The sequence below is a fragment of the Loxodonta africana genome, chromosome 13, assembly GCF_030014295.1.
Source record: "Loxodonta africana isolate mLoxAfr1 chromosome 13, mLoxAfr1.hap2, whole genome shotgun sequence".
In the NCBI taxonomy this organism is placed as follows: Eukaryota; Metazoa; Chordata; class Mammalia; order Proboscidea; family Elephantidae; genus Loxodonta; species Loxodonta africana.
In genome coordinates, this window is record NC_087354.1 from 22302802 (window position 1) to 22319593 (window position 16792).

Below are 16792 nucleotides of genomic sequence, written 5' to 3' on the forward strand. Positions count from 1 at the left end.
CCCAGTAATCTCAACAAGTCCCCAGGATGCTTCTGGGACAAGACTCGTGGTATTCAGTGCTGTGTCTCTAAGGTACACATTGTGTGTGTTGACTTACCTCTGCCTTCATTTTATTTACCCATTATCTCCATTTACCCTGCTCCTATTACCATTATTATACCTCAAAAGCTGCCTAAATCATTTCTTAGAAAGAAACTATAGATAAACATTAACCAGACAAGGCTAGACTGCTCAGAGCAAATTCTAGTAACTGTGAACTAAATGGTAGAGTTAGGAACCAACCATTCATTTGTGTAATACCCCTACCTTGGTGGCTGAGTGCCACTGACCCAACTCATAAAGCCCAGATCCTTCCTCAGCTGGTGGCAGGACAGGACCCTTGAAGACAGTGATGTCAAAAGCTGAGCAGGACTCCTGGGGAGGGCAGGAAGAGTCTTCCAGAAGATTAGCCTAATGAGCTCATGGCTGAATCTGCCCTCCTGTCTACTGACACAATCAATGCAAACAACTCTCCATCTGTAGGACTATCAAAACCCCCACTTGTGTCTCAGTGTCTACAAGTGGCCCCATTTCCAGTCCCTGGGAGGTAGCATGGAACATTAGAAAGACAAGAGATTTGAAACAACACCTCACTACCAATCATTCCTGGAAAAGAACGAATGTAAAAGAATCTGGTTCAAGTGTAGAGATTAGTTAATAGTAGATAGAGTACGTCCGTTCACTCTTCCACTATTTATCCCATTGCTCATTCCTCATAACCTGGTCTCAAATCTGTCTACTCAATTTCCTTGTATAAAAAGGCTAAGATTGGAATATATATAGATATATAAAACTATTGCTGTCAAGCCAATTCTGACTCATAGCAACCCTATAGGACAGAGTAGAACTGCCCCCATGGAGTTGCCAGGGAGAGCCTGGTGGATTTGAACTGCAGACCTTTTGGTTAGCAGCTGTAGCACTTAACCACTATGCCACCAGGGTTTCTGTATATATACGTATGTATGTGTGTGTGTATATATATTCATATATATGTATATATGTCTTTATGAGCGTATTGTGCCAGATTGATGAAGTTACATTCTTTATACCTTAGTGGGAGAAGAAGGGAGTTATGTGGTTTGGTGTTCATTGAACATGACCCAAACCTTGAGCCAGAACTTTGGACTGCTGTTGAAGGACCTGTTACATGCTGGTACTTTTAATGCATTTAATACATAGCAACTCTGCAATTTTTTTTTTTTTTAAGTAAAATAAAGCATATTATTGTTAGTTGCCATCAACTCAAATCCAACTCATGGTGACTGTTATAGATTTAATGGTGTCCCTCCAAAACGTGTGTTAACTTGGTTAGGCCACAATTCCCAGTATTGTGTGGCTGCCCACCATTTTGTAATCTGATGTGATTATCCTGTGTTGTATCGTGTGAATGAGGTAGGATTAGAAGCAGTTATGTTAATGAGGCAAGACTCAATAAAAAGGATTAGATTGTATCTCGAGTCAATCTCTTTTGAGATACAAGAGAGAGAAATGAGCAGAGAGGAGGGGGACCCCTCCTGCCACCAAGTAGATAGAACCAGGAAGGGAGTGTGTCCTTTGGACCCAGGGTTCCTGCACTGAGAAGCCCTTAGACCACGGGAAGATTAATGACAAGGACATTCCCCCAGAGCCAACAGAGAAAGCAAGCCTTCCCCTGGAGTTGGCACCCTGAATTTGGGCTTCTAGCCTCCTAGATAGTGATAGAGTAAATTTCTCTTTGTTAAAGCCATCCACTTGTGGTATTTCATTTATAGCAGCACTAGATAACTAAGACAGTGACCTTATGTACAACAGAATGGAATGTTGTACAGTTCCATGTCATACAATTGCCAGCGTGTTCAAGTCCATCATGGTGGCTACTGTGCCAATCCATCTCACCAAGTGTTTCCCACACCCTTCTTGACTCTTTATTTTACCGAACATGATGTCCTCCTCCAGCAAGTGATCTCTCCTGGTGATGTGTCCAAAGTAAGCAAGCTGGACAAAAAATCTGTTGTTATCCACAAGCTTTTTATTGGCTAATTTTAGGAAGCAGATTACCTGGCCTTTCTTCCTAGTTTTCCTTAGTCTGGAAGCTCTGCAAAAACCACAGGTGATCCTGCTGGTATTTGAAATACTGGGGGCACAGCTTCCAGCATCATAACAACACACGAATCACCACAATATGACAAACTTACAGATGGGTGGTGGAAAATGAGGCATAGCGAAGCTAAATATTTTACATCAGGAAAATAGCACACTGGGAAGTCAAACCCAGATCCTATGACCTATGTTCCTTCCCAGATGATTCTGTTCATTTAGCAATATGTTACATGATGCTTCCTGACTTAAATGGCATACCAAAAACCCATTGCTGTTGAGTCAATTCCGACTCATAGCGACTCTATAGGACAGACTAGAACTGCCCCATCAAGTCTCCAAGAAGCACCTGGTGGATTCGAACTGCTGACCTTTTGGTTACAAGCTGTAGCACTTAACCACTATGCCACCAGGGTTTCCTTTAAACGGTCTAGCAGGCCTCAAAAGCATTCTGTTATATTCATCCACGATTAAGTGGAAGATGTTTAGCAAATAAAATCAGTCCTTCTGCATTAAGGAATTCACTAAGTACCTTCTTTTTAGAATAACTGTTAAGAAAAGCTATCACCATCAAACACAAGATGGGAAGACAATAAGAATTTCTATTGTGCACTGCTTCTTGAGGGATTCAGAAAAGTAAACCTCACAGAAAATTTGGTCTTTGTGGAGTTTGTTTTGTTTTGACTGTTAACGCTGACATTAATTTCATATCTCCAAAATGTCCTAGATCAGATAAGAAGAGCTCTCAAGACTTAATTTGTCGCTCATCCATTGCTGGTAGAAATACAAAATGGCATAGCCACAATGGAAAACAGTTTGGCGGTTCCTCAAAAGTTAAACATAGTACTACCATATGGATCCAGCAACCCAAATCCTAGGTATTCGCTCAAAAGAATTAAAAGGAAGAACACAAACAGAAACTTGTACACCAATATTCATTGCAGCACAATAGCCAAATGTGGGAAAAACCTAGATGTCCATCAACAGACGAATAGTTAAGCAAAATATATACACAATGCAATATTTCTCACAATATGGGTAGTGCGTGGGGTCTTAAAAGCCTGTGAGCAGCCATCGAGGATATTCCACTGGTCTTTTGGGAGCAAGGAAGAATGAAGAAAACTAAAGATACAAGGGAAAGATTAGTCCAAAGGACTTATGGCCCACATCTACCAGGGGTTCCACCAGACTGAGTCCAGCACAACTAGATGGTGCCTGGCTACCACCACTGACTGCTCTGCCGGGGATCACAATAGAGGGTCCCAGACAGAACTGGAGAAAAATGTAGAACAAAATTCTAACTCAAAAAGAATGACCAGACTTGCTGACCTGACAGAGACTGGAGAAACCCTGAGAGTATGGCCCTGGACATCCTTTCAGCTTAGTAACGAAGTTACTCCTGAAGTTCACTCTTCAGCCAAACATTGAACAGGCCCATGGAACAAAACAAGACTAAAGGGTGCACCAGCCCTGGGGCAGGGCCTGGAAGGCAGGAGAGAATAGGAGAGCTGGTAATAGGGAACCCAGGATTGAGAGCGGAGAGTGTAGACATGTCTTGGGGTTATTAACCAACGTCATAGAACAATGTGTGTGCTAACTGTTTGATGAGAAACTAGTTTGTTCTATAAACCTTCATCTAAAGTACAATTTAAAAAAAAAAGAATATTTCTCACCATAAAGATAAATTAAGTCCTGATACATACTACAACATGGATGAATATTAAAAACACACTGAGTGAAATAAGTCAGCCACAAAAGGACAGATATTGCATGATCCCACTTATATGAAATATCTAGAATACGCAAATGTATGGAGAACAAAGTTTATTCGTGGTTTCCAGTGGTTGTGGGGAGGAGGAAAGTGGAAGTCATTGCTTAGGGGGCCCTGAGTTTCTGTTAAGGTGATGAAACTATTTGGAAATGGATCGTGGTGATGGTCACACAACATGACAGATGATGTAATTAAAGTCACTGAATGGTACATGTCAAAATTGTTGATAAGTGTTTCATTATATATGTTTTTACCACACACACACAAAAAAAAACTTAATTTGGGAAAAATAGATCGTTAATACCAAACCAAACCAAAACCAGTGCTGTTGAGTCGATTCCGACTATAGGTCAGAGTAGAACTACCCCATAGAGTTTCCAAGGAGCGCCTGGAGGATTCAAACTGCAGACCCTTTGGTTAGCAGCCGTAGCACTTAACCACTACGCCAACAGGGTTTCCAGATCGTTAATAAACATATGTAAATCCTGTTAAGGGGTTCAGGGGATGGGTCAGGGCGATTGTGTTAAAATATGCTCTCTTTTGGTACTTGGAATGTACTGACTTTAGCATCAAAATGATGAAAGATTCACTCACCCCCTCAGGTGTGTGCTGTGTTTGGGCAATGAGTGTAGTGAGAGCCAGAAGAGCAGGATGGTAGGTTGTCACCAGAATCTAGAGAGCAGGCAACTGTGGAGCCTATGATTCAAATTGGGAGTGAGGGTCATAAAGGCAAAGCAACTGGCTGAGGTTAACACCCATTACTAGGAGTTCACAAGAGATGCCATGAGCCATGAGGTAGGTCAGAAGCCAGTAGCCCAGGTCCCTGGAGACAAAGCACAGAGGACAATGATTACATGAGGCAGCAAATTAATCAGACTGACATCTTTCAACAAGAGGGCCACTTACTCCTTGTCATCCTAAAGGTGCGGCCTCAGATATGACATTCTGAAAGCCCTAATGTTCTAGGTATATTCCATAACTGTGAAGCAGGCATGGATTATCCAATAAGCAAGGTAAGCACAGGCTTACTTACTAATTTATTTACTAATTTGTGGTGAACAATTTCACGTTTTTTCACCACATCAAAGATTCTGCCTCTAGGTATGGCTGGCATCTGTCTCTCCCAGCCCCACAGCACCTTCCTACAGAATCTAAGCCTCTTGTCAAATTTACAATCCCTGACACAGGCGGATTACCCAGTAAGCAAGGTAAGCTTAGGGTTACTTGTGCTTACTTGCTAATCTGTAGTGAACGACTTCACATGAGTTTCACTTTAATGTGGTGTAGTGAAACCCATGTGAAATTGTTCACTACAGATTAGTAAGGAAGCTCAGGTAAGCCCTTGCTTGTTGGATAATCTGCCCCTGCTGTGAAGTATCATCTTCTGGTCAGCAATGTCCAAGATAATGGCACCTCCAACGACCCCTTATGTCACTCTTCAATTTATTTTGTTCACTAAGTTCTATTAACTGTACCTACCAGATAGCTCCCGAATCTCTCCTCTTACCTTCTTTCTTTCTCCTGTGATCTTAGCTCAGATCGCTCTCACATCTTGCCCAGATCACAGTTTCCTTATGACCAGACTCCCTACTTCAGTTCTGGTCTACTCTCCCCCAGTACCCAACACTCCAGCTCTAATCACGTTATTTCTCTGCTTAGAGACTTTGAACACAATCTGCAATGCCTTGCTGACGCCAAAGCTGATGCTAATGAGATGTTAGATCCTAGCACTACTGCAGGCACTGGGAATACAAAGAAGGACAAGAATGCAAAGCCCAATGAGTCTGCCATGTTTTGGAAGATGATATCCAGCCTCATCTCCTGCCATTCGTCCCCATTCACATCCTATTCCCTCCGCAACATAGCAGCTCATACTCTTTAATACCTTCTCACCTCTGTCACTGTCGTTCGTCTGCCTGGCAAACTCCTACTCACCCTTCAACACCCAACTCATTGATTACCTTGTACATAAAACTTTTCTCAATTCTCCAAACAAAATTTTCTCTGTGTGTGTTCTCAGAGCACTTTTAACTTATCTTAATATAACACTCATACAATTGAATTGCAAATCTTTGCTTAAAAATCTTTCTCTCCCACTTGCCTTCATCAGTTTCTCAAGTACAAGAAGCATAATTTTCCACGCCTGCATGCTCAAGAGCCTAGCAGAGTGCTGATGTATATCAGGCATATAAATCATAGTTTTCAAAATTAATTGGCTAATCAGAGCATTAAGGCAAAGGAGGTTTGGGAAGCCAGGCTGAAATGGACACAAAAATAACCACACAAACATCTGTATTTTACTTAGTGTACTGAAGCTTGCAGATGGAATGCAAGGGGAAACACCCAGAAGGGTTGGCAGGTAAACGGGAGATTCTTAGTCTTTGGAATGTAGCAATCATATTTCTAAATGACTTGAAAGGCATCTATCCAGCACATAAATAAATTATATCCTCAAAGAAATATGCAAATCATATTTCTAATTCTTATCAACAATATCATCTATTCCCGTCTCCTTAATATCTTCATTGCCTGGTGTTGAGTTGATTTTATTACAGAATTTTTCCCTGTCTAATTACAGGCACACTTAAGGGAGGTGGGAGATGGTTCTCAGGCACCCCCTCATTTCCCACACCATCCTGCAAACACCGAGAGCCTGGATACCAGAACGAAGGGAAAGTGGATATCTGACAGCAAGGAAAGGATCTGAGGTATTGAACATCTCATCAGACTTGGGAGTTCAGACAGAAGCCACAGAATTCAACATCTCTTTAACTCTGCCTGTGCTGGAAGGTAGAAATACTTTAAAATGGGTTCAGAATAGAAATATAGAAGAGATTTTACAGCAATTTAATCTAGCCCAGGGTTTGTCAATCTTGGCACTAACAACATTTTGGACTGGATAATTCTTTGTTCTGGGGCTGTCCTGTGCATTGTAGGATGTTTAGCAGCATCCCTAGTCTCTACCCCCTAGACACTAATAGCACACCCTGTCTAGCTGTGACAACGAAAAGTATCTCCAGACCTGTCGTTAGATGTCCCCCAGGGGGCCAAATTGACTCCTAGTTGAGAATCACTGGTGCAAACGGTTTAACGCACTTGGCTGCTAACAGAAAGATTGAAGGTTCAAGTCCACCAAAGACAGACACCACAGAAGAAAGGCCTGCTGGTCTACTTCCAGAAAATCAGCCATCAAAAACCCTATGGAGCACAGTTCTACTCTGACATACATGGGGTCGTCCTGAGACAAAGTTGACTTGAGGGCAACTGGCTGAGAACCACTGATCTAACCCCCACAACATTAATAAAAATGTCTCTAACTCCTTTATAGAAAGTTGCCTTTTCAAATGCTCTAATAATAAAAAAAAAAGTGGAATAGCATTAAATCAATATTTAGCCAAAAGAAGTTGTGCATTTTATCCTAGAGGCAATCACTCCTTAGATATTTGGGATGAAGAATTATTTTTCCACTTCTCACATGAACCCGCTGAAGGAGTGTGGAACAAGCTTTGACCCAACCTCTGTTTTGGGTGAGAAGCGGAGGCAGTTTGCCATGCCGGTAGGCTTTTCCTTCCTAGGTCTTTCTGGAGGGCATGTTATTGCTTGTTGTGCAGCCAAGTCAGAAGCATTGAGCATGATGGCTTTGGTTTTAAACAAAAAGCAAAACGAAAGAAATATTTTTTCCTGACAAAGCAGGCCGCAAGAATCCCCAACGTTCAAATGCCAGCGTTCATAGACCACGTCAGTGACTTTGCCCTCCACCAATCCAGTGCACCTGAAATCAGTGACAGACAAAAAGCCAAATTAGTAGTGAATTGAAGAGAAAAAAAGAAAAAAAAAAAAAAACTTTTTAAAACATCATCTTTTTATAACTTGTCCAGGTCTTAATTTCCTATTCTCTAAAACCAGACAAAACACTGCCTTTAAAGGCAGTAGCTAGCACAAGGTGTATGGTGGTGAAAACGGCTAACCACTCAGCTAGTAGCCAAAAAGTTGACCGTCCAAACCCATCCAGTTCAAACCCACTCAGAGGTACCTCAGAGGACAGGCTTGGTGATCTGCTTCGCAAAGTTCACGTCTTTGAAAACCCCGTGGGGTACAATTCTACTCCGCCCACATGGGGTCGCCGTGAGTCAGATTCAACTCAGCAGCAACCAATGACAATAACAAATATATCCAATAATGTTGAATAACCAATTCAAGTATTTCTTTTTTTTTTCAGTCAGTTTCTCTGGTATCTTATGAGAACCAAGGGTAGAATTGGTTTTCACTTCCTGGTGCCCACCTGAAACAGTCAAAAGGGTAAAAAAAAGAAAAACTGAAAAGATTTGGAAAGAATTCGGATGCTAATTACTAATGCATATAGCTAATTTTGTGCTTCAAGAAAATACAAGATATCAAACAAGCTTTTCGTACAAAAAGTAACCTTTTAATCCTAACTTCTTAAAAGTTAACACATATTGGTCTCTAAGTTGGTGATTGACCCTTTATCTTCCTAATATTTCAATTTCTAAGATCATTTGCCTTCCAGAATATGTGTCATTTTTTTAAATGGCAATTCTAAACTTTCAAAATCCTAACATTCCCTCCCAGCAAATAGTACCATATTTCAAATGTGTGAAAAACAAATTCAAACTGAGTCTAGGAGAGCTGATTCTTAGGGCCCAGAGCATGGAATAAAAATAGTCATGAGAAATTTTTCAGGCCTCATCTTGCCAGGTGCCAAGCCAAGTCCTCCACATACATCTCTTCCATGCATAGGTGTGGTAAAATATATACGAGGAAACATTGGCCAATTCAACATTTTTACATGAACATTTCAGTGACATTGATTGCCTTCATCATATTGTGCATCCATCACCGCTATCCATTTCCAATTTTTTCCATCACCATTAACAGAAACTAAGTACTCTCTAAGCGATGACTCTTTTTTTCTCCTTCCCTCCTGTCCCCAGCAACCGCTAATAAACTTTGGCCTCTATACATTTGCCTATTCTAGATATTTCACTTAAGTGGGATCATGCAATATTTGTCCTTTTGTGACTGACTTGTTTCACCCAACATAACGATATCGAAGTTCATCCATGTACTATAAGAGAGAAAATGATACTGGCGAGGAGTGAGCTTCTCGGCTCAAGGAAACACATGAGACTATATGGGTAGCTCCTGTCTGGAGGCGAGATGAGAAGGTGGAGGGGGACAGGAGCTGGCTGAATGGACATGGGGAGTGCAGGGTGGAGAGAAGGAGCATGTTGTGTCATTAGGGGGAGAACAGCTAGGAGTACATAGCAAAACCCTTAACCCAGGGCCATCGAGTCGATTACAAACATAGCAAAGTGTGTATAAATTTTTGTATGAGAGACTGACTTGATTTGTAAACTTTCACTTAAATTACAATAAATAAAGTAATTAAAAAAAAAAGTTCATCCACGTTATAGCATTAAGGAGGACTGCATTTCTCTTGGCGGCTGGGTAATACTGCGTTGTATGTGTACACCACATTTCGTTTATCGGTTCGCCTGTTGATGGACACCTAGGTTGTTTTCACCTTTTGGCATTCTGAAAGTGCTGCAGTGAACATTGGTGTACAAGTATCTGCATTCCTTCTCTCAATTATTTTGGGTATATACCTATGAGTTGAATCCCTGGGTCATATGGTAACTCTACACTTAACCATTTCAGGAACCGCTAGATTGTTTTCCAAAGAAGCTGAGCCATTTTGCATTCCCGAGAGCAGTGGAGGAGGGTTCTAATTTCTCCACACCCTCACCAACACTTCTTCTTTTCTCAGTTTTTGTTTTATTTTTTTTATCTTAGATGTCCTATCGGGAGCGGTATCTCATTGTGGTTTTGATTAGCATATCCTTAACACCAATGGAAGCCCTGGTGGCACAGTGGTTAAGAGCTCAGGCTGTTAACCAAGAGGTCAGCAGTTCAAATCTACCAGCCACTCCTTGGAAAGTGTATGGGGCAGTTCTGCTCTGACCGATAGAGTTGCTGTAAGTCAGAATCGACTCAATGGCAACGGGTGACTATTTAATGACACTGAGCGTATTTTCATGTACTTGTTGACCATTTATATATCATCTTTGCAGATCTTTTGATGTTTTTTGATGTGCCATGTTATGATCTTATCTCCATGGTAATTTTTATTATTCCCATTTTACAGATGAGAAAACTGAAGCTAAAAAAGCATAAATGGCCTGCTTAAAGTCACACACCTGTGTAGAGGCAAGATATGAATCCAGGCATTCTACTCCAGAGCCTGTGCTCCCACCCATCCAGAATTACGCCTCAGTAGCAGGGATCATGAGTATAAGCAGACTATGAGTTCCTCTTGCTGCCAAGTTAGCACCAAGTCAATGACTTAGACCAGATTGCTCTGACTTCATTGCCTGGAAAATTCATCTTAGCCTAGTCCCAGGTAATAAAATACAAATCACAAAGCCTAGCCTCACCATAGATAATTCACCAAGAAGAAAAATCACTTTAACTAAAGACGAATTTGTCTTTCTAAAAGATCCTTCTCCATCAGAGATTTCTTTCTAAGAGGATAGACTTTAGGAGATCTATGGCTACTTTACTCTTACTTGCAGAATTCTGCATGCAACAGAGCCCTGAATTTCTGACAACAAAAATTTAAGAAGCACTGTCCTAAATCAAAAGAAGTACATGGGTAAGGAGACTTAAGAACTTTTTTAATGCCTGTATTAAATAGGATCTGAGATTTTAAGATGGCAGGGTCCCCATAGCCAACCTCAAAGCAGTAGCAATAACCAATAAGTATAGTATGTCAACATGTCATGTTCATGGAAGGTCAAATCCAAGGACACACGTGTCTCAATTTTGAAACTTAATCCAGACTTTAGTCGAAGCACCTACTAGCCCCTATCAGGCTCCATGGCTGGCACCAAAAAGTGAAAGATAAATTAAGGCAGAGTTTCAGCCATCACAGTTTATTATGAGAGATTATATGCTAATAAGCATTAATAGCAAAGTAACATAGAATGATAAATTCCTCTGTAAAGGTATTGCAACATTATAAGGGATCAGAGAGGGGTGTAAAGATTAATTTTTATTTATGTCAGGGAAGCATAAAGAGGTACAGAAATGAAATGGCATTTGGGCAGAGTCTTGATGGATAGAGAGGAGCTTCCCACAAGAGTGTGTAACGGAACGGAGATGTCTGAGATGGGGAAAATATTTCTGCAGGGCTAGAAAATACATGGAAAAGAAAGGCCACAGAAGGGACTTGGCACATGGGCTAGGGTAACGATACAAAGATGCAATGGATTAATTCTAATATTTTCACGATGTAGCTTATAAAATAATGAGAAGCACTGGAGAGTACAAGTCAGGGAATGAGGATGGTCCTGTGTCAGAAAAAAGCATGCTGAAAGCAGAACAGAGACTCGGTAGGAGACAGAAGATTTGAGGAGAGAAAGACCAGTTAGGAACCCTGTTATCATAGTTCAGGAGAGACATAAGCCTCCGGGCAAATCAGGTAGACAAGTGGAGGTGTGCCAGAAATTGCTGAAAGGTGCTGGACATCTGAGGGATCAGTGAGGGAAGAGGGTGCCCCATAAGGGAAACTGGATGCAAACTGGTCCAATGAGAAGTCCCCAAAATAGCTCCCCTATCTCACAAGTCCACCATCTGTCTGTCAGTTTGTCATACAGTGGTGGCATGCGTGTTGCTGCAAAGCTGGACACTCTACCACTAGTATTTCAAACACTATCAGAGTCACCCATGGTGAACAGGCTTCAAAGGAACTTCCAGATTAAGACAGGCTAGGAAGAAAAGCCTGGCAATCTACTTCCTAGAATTAACCAATGAAAACCCTATGCATCACAACAGAATTTTGTCTGATACAGTGTTGAAAGAGGAGTCCCCTAGGTTTGGAAAACACTCAAAATACACAGTAGCTGCAACAATGGACTGAGGCATACCACCGAATATGGGAATGGTACAGGACCAGACAACGTTTTGTACTGTTGTGTATAAGGTTGCCATGAGTCAAAGTCAACTTGACAGCAACAAAAAACAGCAGCCACCTCACAAGTATGCATAGACCTTACATATGCTAAAAACGGGAACACACATATATTAATTCCAGTGAAATACGTAGATGTCAAAACATTGACGCAGGGCACTAACGCTTGGGAGCATGGACGCTCCACCAGGCACTGTCCTGGGCCCTTCGTACGTGCTTTCTCGAGGAACATTGGCCAGGAGCCCACTGGTGTCCTTGGCCACTGTCACCACCCACTACCCGCCTCTTGCACAGACCAGCCCTTGGGATCCATCAAAAATGGCCTTCCTTTGCTTGTTTCTCTTACCCAGAAGCAAAATGAATCATGCTTTTTATGACATCAGCCCTATAAATCAATTTGATGAATTAAAACAGGCCGTGCTAGAGCAAAAAACATCTTCTGTCTTGCGTGAATCCAAAACTGCTCCACGATTTAGAAATAAAGAGCTCTTAAACTTCTCCCTAGGACTCTGCTGGGCTTGAATGAGGCTGGATAGCCCTCTGGGACTGCCGTGTTCCTGAAATGTCGGAGGCAGCACGGCCTCCAGCCGTCACTGCACTTTAGTGAGGCCTGTTGATTTCAGACACTGTTACAGCAAAACTCCAAGTGTGGACCTTTGCAGTTTGTCACGCACTCGGGCGTCTTGCACAAGGGACTTGGCACCAGCAGCTGACCATTCAGTGCCCTCAAAAGCCAGGCCGGGCCCTCGGGGGCTTGTTTCCTCACTCCCAGAGATTCCGATCAATTAGGAAGCCAGCCAACATTTTCATTATTTTAACAAGCAGGCCAGGAGAAAGGAAAGGTTGACAGGAGTGAGGAATGGAAGGCCTTCAGCCATCGGTATGGACAACATTCCAGCACGATAAAAAATGTTCACGTGTTCTGATGCCTACGTCTTTGGTGATTTGTTTTGTTTTGTTTTGTTTTTTGGAGGCGGAGATGGGGAGGGGTCTGCTCTCCTTTTAGGAATCCTTGGTGGTACAAACAGTTAATACTCTTGGCTGCTAACTGAAAGGTATGAGGTTCGAGTCTACTCAGAGGCACCTTGGAAGAAAGGCCTGGCAATCTACTTCCCACAAATCAGCCATTGAAAGCTCTATGGAGCCCAGTTACACTCTGACACACATGCCATGATCAGAGTCAACTCCCCTCCAACTGATAGCTCACCTTTTGAGAAAGTCTGTATTGATTTAACAGACATTTATTACCCATGATGGCAGGCAGTGGGGTGAGGAAGAGGAGAAGATAAACAAGGGAAGTCCTTGCCTCAGAGAAACTTGTAACAGAGAAAGGAAAACAGATATGGATACAGGTGTTACAAAGAATCAAATGAAAGTGGATGGGGAAGTCAACACTGGGGAATGGGGCCTGAAAGAGCACTGGAGCTGGGGTGAGTCAGGATGTCCAGCCCGTCCCAGGTGTGTATTAAGGGATAGAATATTAGGATCAAAAGAGGCTGTTGATCTGCCTCCAAGTCAGAGCAACCCTACAGGACAGAGTATAACTACCCCCATAGAGTTTCCAAGGCTGTAATCTCTACAGAAGCAGACTGCCACATCTTTCTCCCGCAGAGCAGCTGGTGGGTTCGAACCGCTGACCTGTCAGTTAGTAGCTGAGTGCTTAATCACTGTGCCACCAGGGCTCCTTATTCCTGGCTGAAGGTGAAGTGCTAATATTAAAGACCCAGAACCCAGAATATTAAAGAGAGCCCTGAATTTTTAACTCATCATCAGATAGACCACCTAGCTCAATATTCTCTCCCCACGTTTTAAATCCAAATGACACTTGAGCTGTTATATTAATCACAGTGTTTCAAGTTGTATAGCCCTATGTTTTGAATATAAGATACGGTTTCGTAGTCCCTCTTTTGATGAAAAGCTGCAGAAAGTGAGAATACAATGACCTATGAATAAAAATGTGGGCCCTGAGCAGATAAACCAGCAGTGAAGCTGATATTGAGAGTGACCTTGAGGTTTCTTTCTTCAACCTCAGAGAACCACAGAAAGAAAAAGCAGAATTAATGGTGGAAATAAAGTAAGATAGGTGTTTACAATGTCTGAAATGCTATCTATTTTTAATTATCTCGGATGCTAGCAACCCAAGGAAGGAAAGTCAGGTTTAAAAATAACCAGTGAGCCTTTCTATGGTACCATATTTCACAAAATTCTTAAACTCCCTAGGTCATCTTTCATGATAGCTTAAGGATATTAATGTCCCCAGGGTTTAGGGATTAGACAGGAACAGGGAAAGGGATTGCATATGAGAAGGCATTTAATAAATGACCACTAAACGTAGGCTAAATGAATGAAAAAAAACAATGCCTAAAACCAACCTACCTCTCTGCGGGAGAATCTCAGACCGTTTGTTCATGCATTCATTTGATTCAGTCAAAAAAACTTACTGAACCCCTAATATTTTCCAGGCACTGTGCTAGGTGCTTGGTATTCCAGAAGCTCGTAGTCTGAGAGATCAAGCTAGGAACGTCTATTGATGTAACATTGTGGATAAACCATCTCATCTCTTTTTCCTAGAGTGAAAATATGTAATGATCTTCCTGCTCCCAGTTCTGTCTTACAGAAACACAAAATAAATAGTTGTTGCGTGCCCAATGGATATTTCAGCATTTCATCTGTACCAGGCGTTTTCCTAGTAGTGTGTGTTCAGCTGTTCAACCTAAGGATTGGCGGTTCAAACTCACTCGGGTGCCGTGGAAGAAAGACCTGGCCGTCTGCTTCAGTAAAGGTTATAGCTAAGAAAACCCTGCCAAGCAGTTCTACTCCGTAACCCATGCGGTGGCCATGAGTCAAAATCGACTCCACTCAACAGGTTTTTTTTTTTTTTTTAATTTTGATTAGTGTCCTAGGACTGCCGTAAAAACAACCACAAATTGGCTTATAAAAATAAAAATTAGCTGTCTCACTCCTGTAGCCTACTACTCTGAATTCAGAGGGTCAGTGGGGCCACGTTCTCTCTGAAGACTGCTTTCGTGTCTCCTCCAGCTTCTGGTAGCCCCAGGCATTCCTTGACAAGCAGATGTATCTTCACACAGCCGTCTTTCCTCTGCCCGTCTCTCCTTGTCGCTTCTCCTCTTTTATAAGGAGGCCACTCAGATGGAATTAGGACTCACCCTACTCCAGTATGACCTCATGTTAACTGATAATATCTTCAAAGACCCTACTGCCAAACAAGGTCATGTTCACAGGCACTAGCGTCTACGACTTCAACATAAATTTTGGGGGGACACAATTTCAATACACAACACTAGATTTGGGAGGTACCAAAATTAATAGAAGACAGTCCTTGCTTTTAAAAAGATTCAGTCAAGTATTTCCAGTAATTCGAGTTAAATTTGATAAATCCTATGACTAATACAGGAGGCAGTGGCAGCTCAGTGGTAATTCTCACCTTCCATGGGAGAGATTGGGTTCAGTTCCGAGCCAACGCACCTCACGCATAGCCACCACCTGTCAGTGAAGACATGTATCATGCCATGATGCTGAACAGGTTTCAGTGGAGCTTCCGGACTAAGACTAGAAAGACATGCCTGGCAATCTACTTCTCAAAATTAGCCACTAAAAACCCTGTGAATCGCAATGATCTGATCCCATTGCGCACAGGGTTTCCATAAGCCGGGGGCCAACTCAACAGCAGCCAACAAAACAACATAATTACTGCACTAAAAAAAATGCTGTAAACAGTACCAGCAAGGGGAGAGTGGGACATTTAAAAAGTTTGGGGGGAAAAAAATGTGGCATTTGATCTGGGTCTTCAAATATGTGTAGAAACTTCCTAGTTAAAGCAGGCAGCAGAAGTGCCTTCCCCGTGGAGAGCAAGATGTGCAAAGGTGCAGGGAAAGAAGAGTGCAAGGTTGTCTGCCAAGTCGTGAGCAAAAGGCACCGTGTGGTGACAGCAATTTGCTTTGGATCGACCACCAGACACCACTCCATGAACATGGTCACAAACAGGAAGATCTTGGAGCCAGTGATGGGGGTGCTCTCAGACACCTCCACTTTATCAAGCCAGGCTCAAGCACAATATAAATAACTTGTCTAAGATCAAGTCTGCCAATAACCAAAAAGCGATGTGACTTTGCTTAGAGAATTAAACACTGCAGCCTCAGGTTAGGCTGAATTTTTGGTGGACTTTTCAAAATAAATAAATATTATAATTTTTATAATATTATATAAATTTATTTATATAATATTATATAAATAAATATTAAAATTCAAAATAAATAATAAAAAATTAAAAAATTTATTTTATTTTTTTTTTGAAATGTTAGGGCATCACTGACGCTATATTTGAAGTTGTTTGTTGTTCCTCCAACCATTTATCCAACAGCTTGACATCAGTCCCCGATCGATGTCAGGTGCTGTATCGGACCCTGGGAGTATGATTGTGATGAAAATAGACACATAGTGGTATGGCAGTAGAGTTGTGAGGCCAGACAATGTATTAAGATCAGGCGTCTGAGACGCCCCATTGCAGAGGCCCTTGACCTGGCCTGGGAGAAAGGGTCCATGACTTTGAAATGATATTGCCATCTTCAGTTGCCTTTTAGTGCTTCACCAGGCAAGCCCACTTGGATGGGGTCCAAGCAAACCTAATCGCCAACATCTTTCTAAGCAGACACTGCTGTGAAGAGTGACTGCATCTCCCAAAGACGTGCTTCCTTGTCTGAGCACGCACTGACAGGGAGGAAGGCAAGTCCTTCCCAGTGTGACAGAAACAATTCCAGAGTCACCGTTTCCTCTGTCTGCCTAGAGCAACCTTTGGATCATTTCCATAAAACTCTAACTGGAAAGGAAAACAAATGCATTTTATTGAAAGAAATCACAAGGAAGTGGCTGCCTCCATCAGTTTGTCAGCAGATGGG

The 16792-nt window shown here is 42.0% G+C and overlaps 1 long non-coding RNA gene across 7 annotated transcripts in view; it reads right to left on the reverse strand.

Annotated features, from left to right (window-relative positions):
• Positions 1-1286: 1286 nt before the first annotated feature.
• LOC111751632 (uncharacterized) overlaps positions 1287-16792 on the reverse strand; it is a 185396-nt gene continuing 169890 nt past the window's right edge. For all 7 annotated transcript variants that reach the window (XR_010317364.1, XR_010317363.1, XR_010317368.1 and 4 more), the window contains 3 exons: positions 7920-8168; positions 7403-7658; positions 1287-4709 (listed from right to left, as the gene is read on the reverse strand). This is a non-coding gene — a long non-coding RNA (uncharacterized LOC111751632). The remainder of the gene's footprint in view (positions 4710-7402; positions 7659-7919; positions 8169-16792) is intronic.